Raw genomic sequence first — 11,627 nt, 5'->3', positions numbered from 1 at the left:
CTCACACATCACTTAGAATGTAAAAAAAAGAAGGTACAGAGTGATTTGTTTTGTAGTCAGGACTTGTGGTCCCTTCCTGGTGCGCTATTAGCTTTGATAAAAAAAAGTTTCAAAAAACATAACACATCAGTGTACAGTGTGTCTTTCTCTTAAGTAAGAATAATTATTGCTTAATCCAGTGAATAACTCTGAGTTGGTTGCAAGTTGAGCGAGAAAAGGATGGATTTGAATTAATCAGAGGGAAAAAAACAATGCATCTGGGAAACGATACATTTTAAAAAATCCCAAACTAAATAGCTCATTTTTCGGTAGGGATCAAATAATATTTTAGTACCTATATTATACTTTTCACTAATATTGATTTATTTTTATGTAACTTTAAATGACATTTATATTTTATGATACTAACACAGATACTATAAATCAAAATTGTTTATTGATCATAAAACTAAGTTTATTTAATCAAAACTCTATACTTTGCATTAAATACCATTAAAAAGAAATTTAAAATTTAAGATAGAATATTGCACTCCCCTTTTAATCGAATAACCCACTTAATTGCATAGATTTGGCTGGAACTGATGGTATTCCTCTAAGTGGGGTTGACTGGTTAAGTCTTAGCCATTGTTCCCTCAAAAATCTTAAAGATAACATCATTGATGCTTTATAGCTCTATTTAATAATAATTAAAAAAAGAGTTATTGCGCCTACTTTATTTAGTTTCTTTCCCCGCTATGTCATAATTTCAATCAACAACAGTTCCGCAATTGACTGATTGTTGACACGTTCCCAGCAGATCACCGAAGTCGAGCATCACTGGCCGCTGTCAGCTTGCGGGTGAAAAACTACTTGGATCAATCTGTGAAGGGACCGAGGGTGTGTGGTATTGGTCCTCGTTAAAATGTTATACTTGACTTCACGCGCATGTCGTCGGTTTGTTGAAGCGAAGGGAGCCTCACCTCTGCAGAGTTCAAAATTGTGATGGCATGTCTTCAGATGATTTTCAGGAATGTTTCCCAGACCGTTGCCAATAGCCCATTGAGCAGCTTTAGTGCAACGTAAACAACAACAACAATGAAAAAAAATTTACGTGGTAGTACTATGTCACCAAATTATCTCTAAAGTTACCTGAAAGCACGTATTTAATTTTTCACGTCTGTCAAAATGTGTTTCGGTATAAGTAAATAATTTAAAAACAGCGGCAATTTGAAAAAAAAAAAAAATTATTTTGCAATGAAAGGCAAAATTAATGGGAAAGTGGTACTAATTTGCTTAGGAGAAGCGTAGAAAATTACTTTAGTTTTATTAACCGCTGTCCCTCTTTTTCTTCTTCTCTCGCCTTTTAATTCCTAGTAAGAATATATTTATATATTTTTTTTGGGTATTCTCTATTTAAAAATAAAAAGTCAAACAGCTGATAAAAAAGATTTGTTAGATTACGGAATTATATATTTTACTGAAATATAAAATTCAAAATAATTACTCTGGAAAAATCTTTTTTTGATTCATATTCAAAAATATATTAATGATTTTGTAAATTAAAGAAGTTTCAATTATAAATAACTGTTTCGCTAAGATTTAAATAACCGCATATTAGTTAAATTGTTTGGAAGTGAGTCGCGTATGAAATATTTGACTTTTTATGCAGGAAAAGACATGGTGCTTCACGTTATATTTTATCTCACCAAATATTATTAAAATTCCAAATATATTTCTTACTTATTCTGACATGAATAAATACAAAGGAATAATGAAAAAAAATATATTTAATTAAAATTCGGAGTCAAAGTGTTAACGCTGAAGCTCAGTTCATTTAAGTAATGCAATATATGCATATTGAAATATACTGAAAAGTAAGCTATGTTACAAAAAGCAACATTTATGGAGTTCAGTTACTTATTCGTTTAGATTAATCGTATGGCATCAACATCGCCATGCTATTATTGTCGCCAAAGATGCTTAATTAATATGGGTAATTCCTATTATATAAATTAAAAAAATTACTTACTTACAAAAATTCCTAGTTAATGGTAAATTTCGATATTATGCCTAGTAATGCTGAATATAGTTAATCTCAATTTTATTGGGCTGAACTACAATAAACAGGTTTTACTATGTTTTTGCTTATTAATTTTGACAGTATGTACCGTTCAGTTTTGTCCACGATTTCATTTCGTTGTTCAGTACCGAGTTATTGTTGTTTTTAATTTTATTAATCCTGTTCGAAGAGCGGATATTCAGCTTGTTGAAGATAAAAAAAAAGAAAGTTGAATTACAGTTATAAAAATTAGTTTTACTAAAAATAAGTTAACTAACGCTTTTCGTTTCCCGAAACTCTGGCTTTTTCTCAGGTCAAGAGCTAGCCTTTGTTCAATACTTATCAATATTTTAGTCAAATGACTTCAAACGTACTATTGGACGTATTTTCTAAATTTTAATTAAATATATTAGCATTAAATTTTAACTTGAGATTCATTTAAACTGAAATAGCTGTAATGTTATAGTAGTAGCACCTTGGATATATACATATACTATAAAATAGCATCTTTCTCTTGATATGCATCTTCAAGAAAGGACAAATAAATGAGATACATTTTCTTTTGAATATATTTATTTTTTCTTTTCATTTATTTATTTTTTAGTGGTAAGAGTACAGCATATGTAAAAAGTATAAAATAGGAAGAAAAAAAAATGATCAAATTGGATCTGAGAATTTGAAGCATGTATATTTCTTTTTGTCCTTACACAATATATAGACAAAGAGTATGGCAGCCAGCTTGACTCTATGAAGGTGCTTGTAGGTGCAATTATATAAGGTGCAGATGTGACCACTACTAGTGGCAACTTCCTGTCCTGAGAAAAGGAGCAGCTAAAGGTCTTCTTTATAACTATTGTCTGCTTAGTCAGTTGTAAAATAGAAGCATTTTTCCAGATGGAAAAATAGAAAACTTGTTACCTTAAAATTCTGCAGTGGGTCAGAATCCAATTTAAGACTTCAATTATATGAATAACTGACAACCGTATTGGAAAATAAAGAGCTCATTTATTTGTATGAATTTAAAAATATACAATTATATTTAATACATAGTGCAAAATCAATGACTGAAATGTTATCTTGTTACGGCATAGAGAATTTCTTCAAACTAAATGAGAATCTGCATACACCATTGTTGAAACATCTAGTCTTGATAAACATATCTCACAGAAAAGCTTTAAACAAACAATGCTATGAGACTATTCCCCGGGACAAATATAAATCATCAGTAGAACCCAGGCAAAAGCTAGAAGAGAACAAGTTGCTTCAAATTAATATTGCAATCAAGATACCTTGTTAAGATTTCAACCAATGATTAAGTAGGTCAAATAGTGAATCTAATAAAGGATTGCATACTGTTTGTCTAAGACAGGTACTCGTTGCCCGCCACAAAGTCTGCGGCAGTTTGGTGCTATGGAAGCAAGAAGAGGGCATTTTAGGGAGGGTAGCTTCGATGATAGGAAGTACACCAAGATGATAGGATGATGATGATGGTATACCAGATTGGCTGACTCAGACACCAGTATGAGACCTATTTAATCTGATTCAATAACTTTTTTAAGATTCGCATGGATATTTTTTTCTTACTTAGAATGATTCTCTTTACTCAATCGGTTGCTATTTTTAAATGCAAAGGAAAAAAAGAAGAAATATTTTTTTTTATTATTTATTATAATTTTTATTATTTAATTTTTACTTTTTTTTCAAACTGAAAGCAAGTTACCGCACCTAGGATGAAATTTAAAACTATCAACGATGATTTTTATCAGCACCCATCAAGCCATCTGAAATTTTGCTTAAATTACGTTTTCTTACTCGTATTTTAATGTAACCTGTAGAGTTTTTCTCACTATTCATTAAAAAAATAATTCTAACAGTGTTTTATTAGCAAATTTATTTTCTTTCTTTCTTAATAACCAATTTACTATGTATGATAAATTTATAGATGAGTTATTTATTAATAAAACATTGAGCTGCTTAAAACAATTTTATACAATTTCCATACATATCCTATTTATCAATTATTATTCATAGAAATAACAATTTCAGTTCGTCATCGTATTTGGACAAATAGTATCAATGAAAATCAGAAGAGAGCTGAATCATGAAAAGGAACAATTTATTCAAGTTATTAAATTTAATAATTAATGAAAGATTCTCTGAAATTTTGAAAATGTTAGTTACTAATGCTTCTTTTGTGAAAACACGGTAGCTCTTTTAAAACCATTTGAAGGTGGTGGAAAATATCAAAGGGGTTTTTCTTCAAAAGGTCTGAACATAAGTAAAAATAAATATTCATATTCCATTATGACATTATTCCATTATGACATTTATTTTATTATGACATTTATATGGAGTTTGACATTATGACATTATATATACTCTTTATTATGAACTGCAGGGTGCCGGTAAGCCTTAGTCCCTTCGTTACTACCCACTGATGAGAAATGTGTCATCTCTTTTCTAAGCGCCATGAGAAAATCTTATTTTCACTTGAAATATATTCGTTTTGGTGCCCTGAGTCTCTGTCCCTTTTTGCATTCTTTTCACCGGCTTTTACACTAACAGGAACAAGCAGGTGCAACGACAAAAAAATTGATTGCTTAAACTTCTTGTTGCAACAGCTCTTTTAATAATTTCTCTTGTTACAAAAATATGAAGCTTCCATATGTTGGGAAGGGGTTTCAAGAGTCAAGAAAAGCTTTGATGAATGTGAGGGAAAAGTTCTCACATTCTTAATTTTCCAAGAAAAAAATATCGCAAATCAGCGACTTCCAAGTTATTCAGAGAATTTTAAATATATTATCTATCATTGGATAGTTAATATATTATCCGCCAAAGCTCGTTAACTTATTTTTATTTTCTCTAATTACTAATTAGAATTTAAAAATCTTCCGAATTTCCCTTTTATTTCAATACATAAAATAAAACACTAGCAAATTTTGTTTATAAAAAATAATGGAATTTGGAACTAATATTTTCATATTCAGAGAGAAAAAGAGAATTAAATTTTATGTTCAATAGTTTAAAATTATTATCAATTTTTAAAACAATCGCCGTTTTGCTCTGCTTTCTGTTTCTTATTAAAGTATAGTATTGTTTTGTCCAAATTAGTATAGTAGTTTTTTAATTATGACTTTTAATTTATGGTATTTTTGTGTCCGTTTTTGTTTGTTAGGATGTTGATTAACTGTGTAAAATTTAAGTTTCGCACGTGATTATTAATATGATTGCCGTGCTTTGAGCAGTCCTTTGTCGAAACTATTTATTTTATAAAAATAACTTAGGATTTTTTTTTTAAAAATGATCTTAAAAAAATTCTTAACATTTTAGAAAATGTAATGAGCTCTTTTATTTTAAATTAATTATGATAAACAAGTTTATTAAAGTTATATTTTATTTTCACAGTAAAAATATTACCCAAAATATCATTTAATATTGTTTTTAAAAGTTACTTTATTGGTTACTCAGGCTCCTTAAAGGCAAACAAGTCCATGACTGATAGTGGAATGTGCATGTTGTACCCATGCTGTACCATATATCTACGCTGACTTTTAATGGTGAGCCCGTAAATGTTGATTGAATATTGTTTTTTAAACCTTTTTCATGAATAAAATCATAAATTAATTTTCTAAACTTATTAGTATCTAAATCAAACATTAAATTAGTTTTATTTAGAATGCAATAAATGCCACTGATAAAACGAAAGGAATAAATATTTTTATAGAAAAATAATCAATATAAAAAATATATATATATTATCAATTTTATTAATAAAAGAGGAATATAGTAACTGGTGGGACACTGTCTTTTTCTTAACCAGGGTTTGATTAAAGACAAATACTGATAAACATTAAAAGATAATTTAATTCATTCTGACTTTAATTATTTTAAATAATTTACAAATAATGCTGCACTAACAGTAAACAAATTGTACCATAACAATACAGTTGAGAAAAAAACTCACAACAATTAAGGTAAAATGACACTGCTAATAATAAACAATTCTTCGAATAATCAAAATAAAAGACGCTATAATAATAATAGAGAAAGATAATAGAGAACTGAGACACTCGTATTGGCTTCTGTTGAATCTACATCCCATTTAAGCTAACAAAGAAGAGAATTAGATTAATCTCCGTGCAATCGAAAATTTTTTATCAAAATTTTTATAATCTCTCTCTTTAGTGTTGAACAATATACTAATTGCTATTTCGAAACAGTTCATTATTCATTTAGTATATTTTCCCAAAGGCATTTACAGTGAAAGAGTATTTATAATTCAGGGACAATGCTCTAAACAATCTTCCCTCTGTCCCTCAAGGGCAGAACCTGTCATAAAATATTCTATTGCATCTAAACATTTTTCTGCATTGTGTAAAGTAGCACGAAAAAGAATATTTGAAAAAAAAACACTCTGCACTGAATACATTCTGAATATTTTTCTCTACAGCATCAGAGTACTAAGCCTGCTGCAGTTCTGTGACTACTCTTTTTTGTTTGTATGAGCTGAGTTCTGATGATCTGGCTAAATGTCAAGACAAGATTACGATATTTTCATAAAATTAGAATATAAAGTTGTGTATAAATAAACATCCTTTTTAGCAACTTTGCTATGCATTCTTCAAAGATGTTTGCCAGTTGAATATGGCCCTGGCAGTTTAAATGAATGCGATCTTAACCAATACATTCATCCACAGATAAAGCTGATTCACAGAACATTAGCTCAAGTAAAATTCACGAAGTTTTCATTACTTCATTGAATCGCTTTATAGTGACGTTCTCCAAATTAACAAAATGTTGATGCCTACTCTGATCTTGCAGTGAGAGAAATTTCTCAACTCTTAGTTCAAGAACAACAACTCAGGAATATTTCCGTAGTGTGATCTGTCGAGCCAACTACAATCGCCAAGGTGCTATATAGAATTTAAACTTGCAAATTAAAAAAAAAACACATGTAGATAATTGCCTGGGGGTAGTTACCAGTTATACCTTTCGAGTTCGTCCCCTTCTGTGAGTTTTGCTTTAGTTCCTGGCGACTGGCTGCCCCGAAGTTGTCAAGACTTGGCAATTATTCTTCCACAGATCACCATATGGATCACCTATTAGCCACAAAAGCCAGTTTCTTTTTAAGTTGGGCATTGTACCCAATTGTACATCAATAGTACCTTATATTTAAGATAAGCAAAATAAATTATTATTTGAAAGTGCAACCATAAGTAATATTAAAAAAGAAAAATTCAGTATCCCCTTAGGAAAATTTGCCATAGAGAATCCTATGGTAATCTATGGCAACCTATGGCTACCATAGAATGGTTACCATAGAGATTTGTATGGCACAACCCCATAAGCCTATGGCTTTCATAGAAATTTGTATGGTAAGATACCATACGCCTATGGTTACCATAGAAATTTGTATGGCAAACCCCATAAGTCTATGTCTACCAGAAATTTGTATGGCAATATACCATAGGCCACTGGTAACCATAAGGATTTGTATGGCAGTATACCATAAGCCAATGGTAACCATAAAGATTTGTATGGCAGTATACCATAGGGAAAAGCTGATCTAGATCCCCACCAACGAAACAACATCTCCTATGGAGTCCTCAAAAACATCTTCTAAAAGAAATAAATATCAATTTTTTCACCCCGAAGTTAATTAAATTCAACATGTAACCGCACAAGGCTTTCCCGGTGAGTCTTTTCCGGCCTCCTGGTGGCCAATTGTTTTATTCTTGAATGTTTGAAATCCGATGTTCCATTGATTTAGGCTTAGAGTATCAGATCGCCATATTAACGTGTCATCCACTACAAGTGGAATCTTTCGCTAACTTTGGCTACTTATTTTAATATTTTTTTGATCTCATTCTTAGTCAAAAACATTTTATTGCAAACGTCTATGCGAAAATCTATCTGAATTTATTAAGTTTTTAATTTCCGGATGTCTGGTACTTTTATTATCTGCATCTTTTCAAAATATGTCGCGATTGGGTATAGGTTTTCGCTATGTTAAATTTTGCCATTTGTTATCGCTGACTTTGTACACTTTAATTAATATCTTGCTGTTTATATTTTTATCTAAAATTTTTATATTTCTTTCTCCCAACTGTTTCTGACTAAACGACATTTTTCTTTTTATTTTATCCCCTCCCTCTGATTTTATAAAAATTTTTAAAGTCACATCACTTTTCCATTATTAATGGTGTTCTATTCCCCATAGCAATTTGTAAACATTCTTCATATGCAAAACGCAGTTAAGTGCTTATCATCCAGCCAGATCCATCATTTCTTTAATAATTAAAATTTTCAAATTCTTTTAACTTGTTCGGTGACAATTTCATTTTATTGCTGTCATATATCAATATCAAAGTCAGTGTTTACATTCTCATTAGTTTTTGATTTTAATTCCACTAAGGTTCTTGTAATGCTTTTTTACATTATCTTACATATGTTGGGGTTTTATATTTTTATTTTGTGCTTAATTTTTGTTTGCCATTAAATTGTTTTTTTATCATGTCTCTGTGTTTTCTATCTTACAACTAATATTTCTTAAGTATCCACATATATTTATACAATGTTCTGTTACATATTTATACTTAGCTTAAGGTCATCACTTAACTAGATTTGCTGAATTACTGGTTGACAATTGTTTTGCTTCAATATCATCTGCTGCTGTTACCAAAAATGCTTTTAACAATTTAATCTTTCCTTAGGTTTACAACTTTTTCGTCATAGCAATTTCCTATACCCAATTAATTTTTATTTACTATCCCTGACCAAGTGTCAATTTGTCAATAGCAATTATTAATTTTTCCAATTTTAATCATGTCTTAAACATGTTTTGTATTTACCAATGATTCTATATTGCTTTTTTCTATACTGCTCTTTTCTAACTGTGCTTAACACAACTCAACATAAATTTTCTGAGTTTTATATCCCTCACTAGTAGGGGATCAACTAACTTAGCCCGTTTTCTATTCTTAGCTTTTCATAGTCTAATACCATCTTTTTTATAGATAAAATTTCGTTCACATGCCACCACTGGTTGCACCGTTACATATTCGGCTTTTGTCCCGTTTGGTCTATTTTAAACTAATTTCGCTTCAACCACCGGCCCCACTCTTTCTCTTTTGAGTTTTCATAGTATTTTATTGTTTGAGTAGCCAGTTTAATTTTTAGCCTAGTATCACATATCAAAATTTAAAAAAAATTCATACTCGCTCTGCCCATCGGACCATTATTTTACTTCGCTTTCTTTTAGGTTCCTCTAATATCTGACGCTTATCTGACTAATTATGATACCAATCAAGCAAATTAAAGTGTTTTTTACACTCGCTCTGACCTCCGGACCCACTTTCTATTTTCTTGTTGTTTACAGCTTTAACAAATATTGATTGCCTGTACTCAATATATTTTGTTCCTAATCAACATAACCAATATTTTCCCCACTTGCTCCGACCACCGGACCCATTTTCTAATGGTTAGTACTAACCGTTTAAAATTTATTTGAATAAGAACAGCATTCAGAAAGGATTCTGCAAGTAAAGCAGGGAAAGTTTATCAAAGAAATTTAAAATAAAAAGCTTTCTGGATATATATTTATTCTACAATTATTAAGTTTTGCATTTTTATATCCTTTGCGAAAGATTCTTTTAAGTAATTATTTTTTGATGTATGCTAAAATATCAACGAGAAATGTTGCCATAGCTGTGTGGCAAAGGTGTACCATAGCCTATGGAAAAATATTTCTTCATAAGATGTAGCACATCTTTGTTTTATGGCAAAAATTTGCCACATAAAAAAATACCATAGGATATTCCTATGGGGTTTTGCCTCTGGCAAAAATTTTACCATACACTTTTGCCATACATGTATGGCAAAATTTTGCCATACGTATATGGCAAAATTTTACCGTGGGCAAAACCCCATAGGAATATCTTATGGCATTTTTTATGGCAAACCTATGGCAAATTTTCCTAAGGGTCTGAATTAGAATAGTTACACAAGATACAAACAATGTCAACAAACAGTTTAGATAAGATACATAATCATTAAATATGTAAAAAATTAGATTTTAACTTACCAGCATGAATTAAGACAGAATCATAATCGCCCCTTGGCAACTGCACACTTAATTTGTCCACATTGATTCCAGGGTGTGCGAACAACCTTGATATCCTATTTTCATTCAACATTTAAGTAATTACTTCACCAGGGAATCACCTCGTAAAAAGAATAAAAGTATTTTATTTGTTAGTATTTTAGGAAGAGACAGAAGAAATATGAAAGGTTTGCTTTACATTGTTCATTTAAACTTAAACATTAACTGTCAAAAATATCAGGGCATTCAGAAAGAAAAAATCTATACAATTTTAGATATAAAAAATGCAATCAGTTTGAGAAGTTAATTAAATGAAAAAATTCAATTTCAGATCAAAATCTAAATAAAGATAACTTAAATTGTTTTTATGAAAGTATGCATGCTCATAATTTATTCAATTGTTAAACCTAAAAGAATAATAATGAATGCAGAAATTGTGAATAAAAATGATATTTATTAGCTAAATTTGTTCCATTTCTTGCAGATTTCGGTTTAGAATTCTTTTTTTGGATAAGTTTACAATACTGAAACAAATGATTTTAAACATCATCAAAGAACTCTTCCCTATTTTTAAAAAAACTGAATATTAAGCTATCTAGAAAAAACAAATTTTAACTAGAAATATATTTCCTAGAAAAAAAAAGATACATTTTTATTATGTCACTAAAATAAATATAAATCATAAATCATGTAATTTAACTAAATTAAATTTCATTACTAAACTGCTTCACAAATTTTTGACAGATCAAATAAAGGATTTCTAGGAAAGCAGTGAAAAACTTTGATAAATAAATTTTTTTTTTTTTGATTACGATTTTCTTAAAATACATAAATTTTACATTTAAAGAGAAACGAACTATGTAATTTAAATTCTAAAGCGTTGTATGTACAGAGATTTAATAAAATTCATTAATCTTTTTTAAATTTCATGTAATTTTTTTATATGCTGCTATAAAACATACATTAATGTTATTTAAATCTTTAATTAATAAGAATTACATGTAATTAAAACTTTCATGATGATAAAATATGAAATCCCGTGCAACAAAATCCAGAAAATGGCTTCATAGAAATGCTTTTGTTTAAAAACAACGCCAAATACTTTCGCGAATAAGTTTGGCACAGTACAGATTATACTATCAATACAGGGTTATAAGAAGATTGATGGATAAAAGCTAGCGCCAAGCTCACTCCGCCCAGTTACCAATTCCTAAATTGACCAAATATCGTTCTCCAGGAGTTGGCACTTTGCTCCGCCTTCAAGGCGACTCAGCTTTTCATCCCTTCAGTGGGTCGATAAAATGAGTACCAAGCATGCTTGGGAGTTAAACACTGGGGGTCCACGTTGGGCTGACCACTCAACCGGAACATCTGCTCTTGCACCTCAGAGCCCAAAGGTTAAGAAAACTGAGATGGGCACAGTAAGCCTTGGCCCTCTATGAGCTGTCGCGCCACTGAGTTTAGTTTTAGTATAATTAATTTTAAAGC

The 11,627-nt window shown here is 30.1% G+C and overlaps 1 long non-coding RNA gene across 1 annotated transcript; it reads right to left on the bottom strand.

Moving 5' to 3' along the window:
- Positions 1–3,023: 3,023 nt before the first annotated feature.
- LOC139427127 (uncharacterized) lies at positions 3,024–11,363 on the bottom strand. Its single transcript, XR_011638277.2, has 3 exons — positions 11,139–11,363; positions 10,122–10,261; positions 3,024–3,281 (listed from the first exon to the last, which is right to left on the bottom strand). It is a non-coding gene; the product is annotated as an uncharacterized LOC139427127 (long non-coding RNA).
- Between the last annotated feature and the right edge of the window lie 264 nt (positions 11,364–11,627).

Source organism: Parasteatoda tepidariorum, chromosome 11 (genome assembly GCF_982258835.1).
Source record: "Parasteatoda tepidariorum strain Cologne lab strain chromosome 11, Ptep-v5.0, whole genome shotgun sequence".
In the NCBI taxonomy this organism is placed as follows: Eukaryota; Metazoa; Arthropoda; class Arachnida; order Araneae; family Theridiidae; genus Parasteatoda; species Parasteatoda tepidariorum.
The sequence above is the reverse complement of the archived record's forward strand: the minus strand, read 5'-3'. Positions and strand labels throughout refer to the sequence as shown.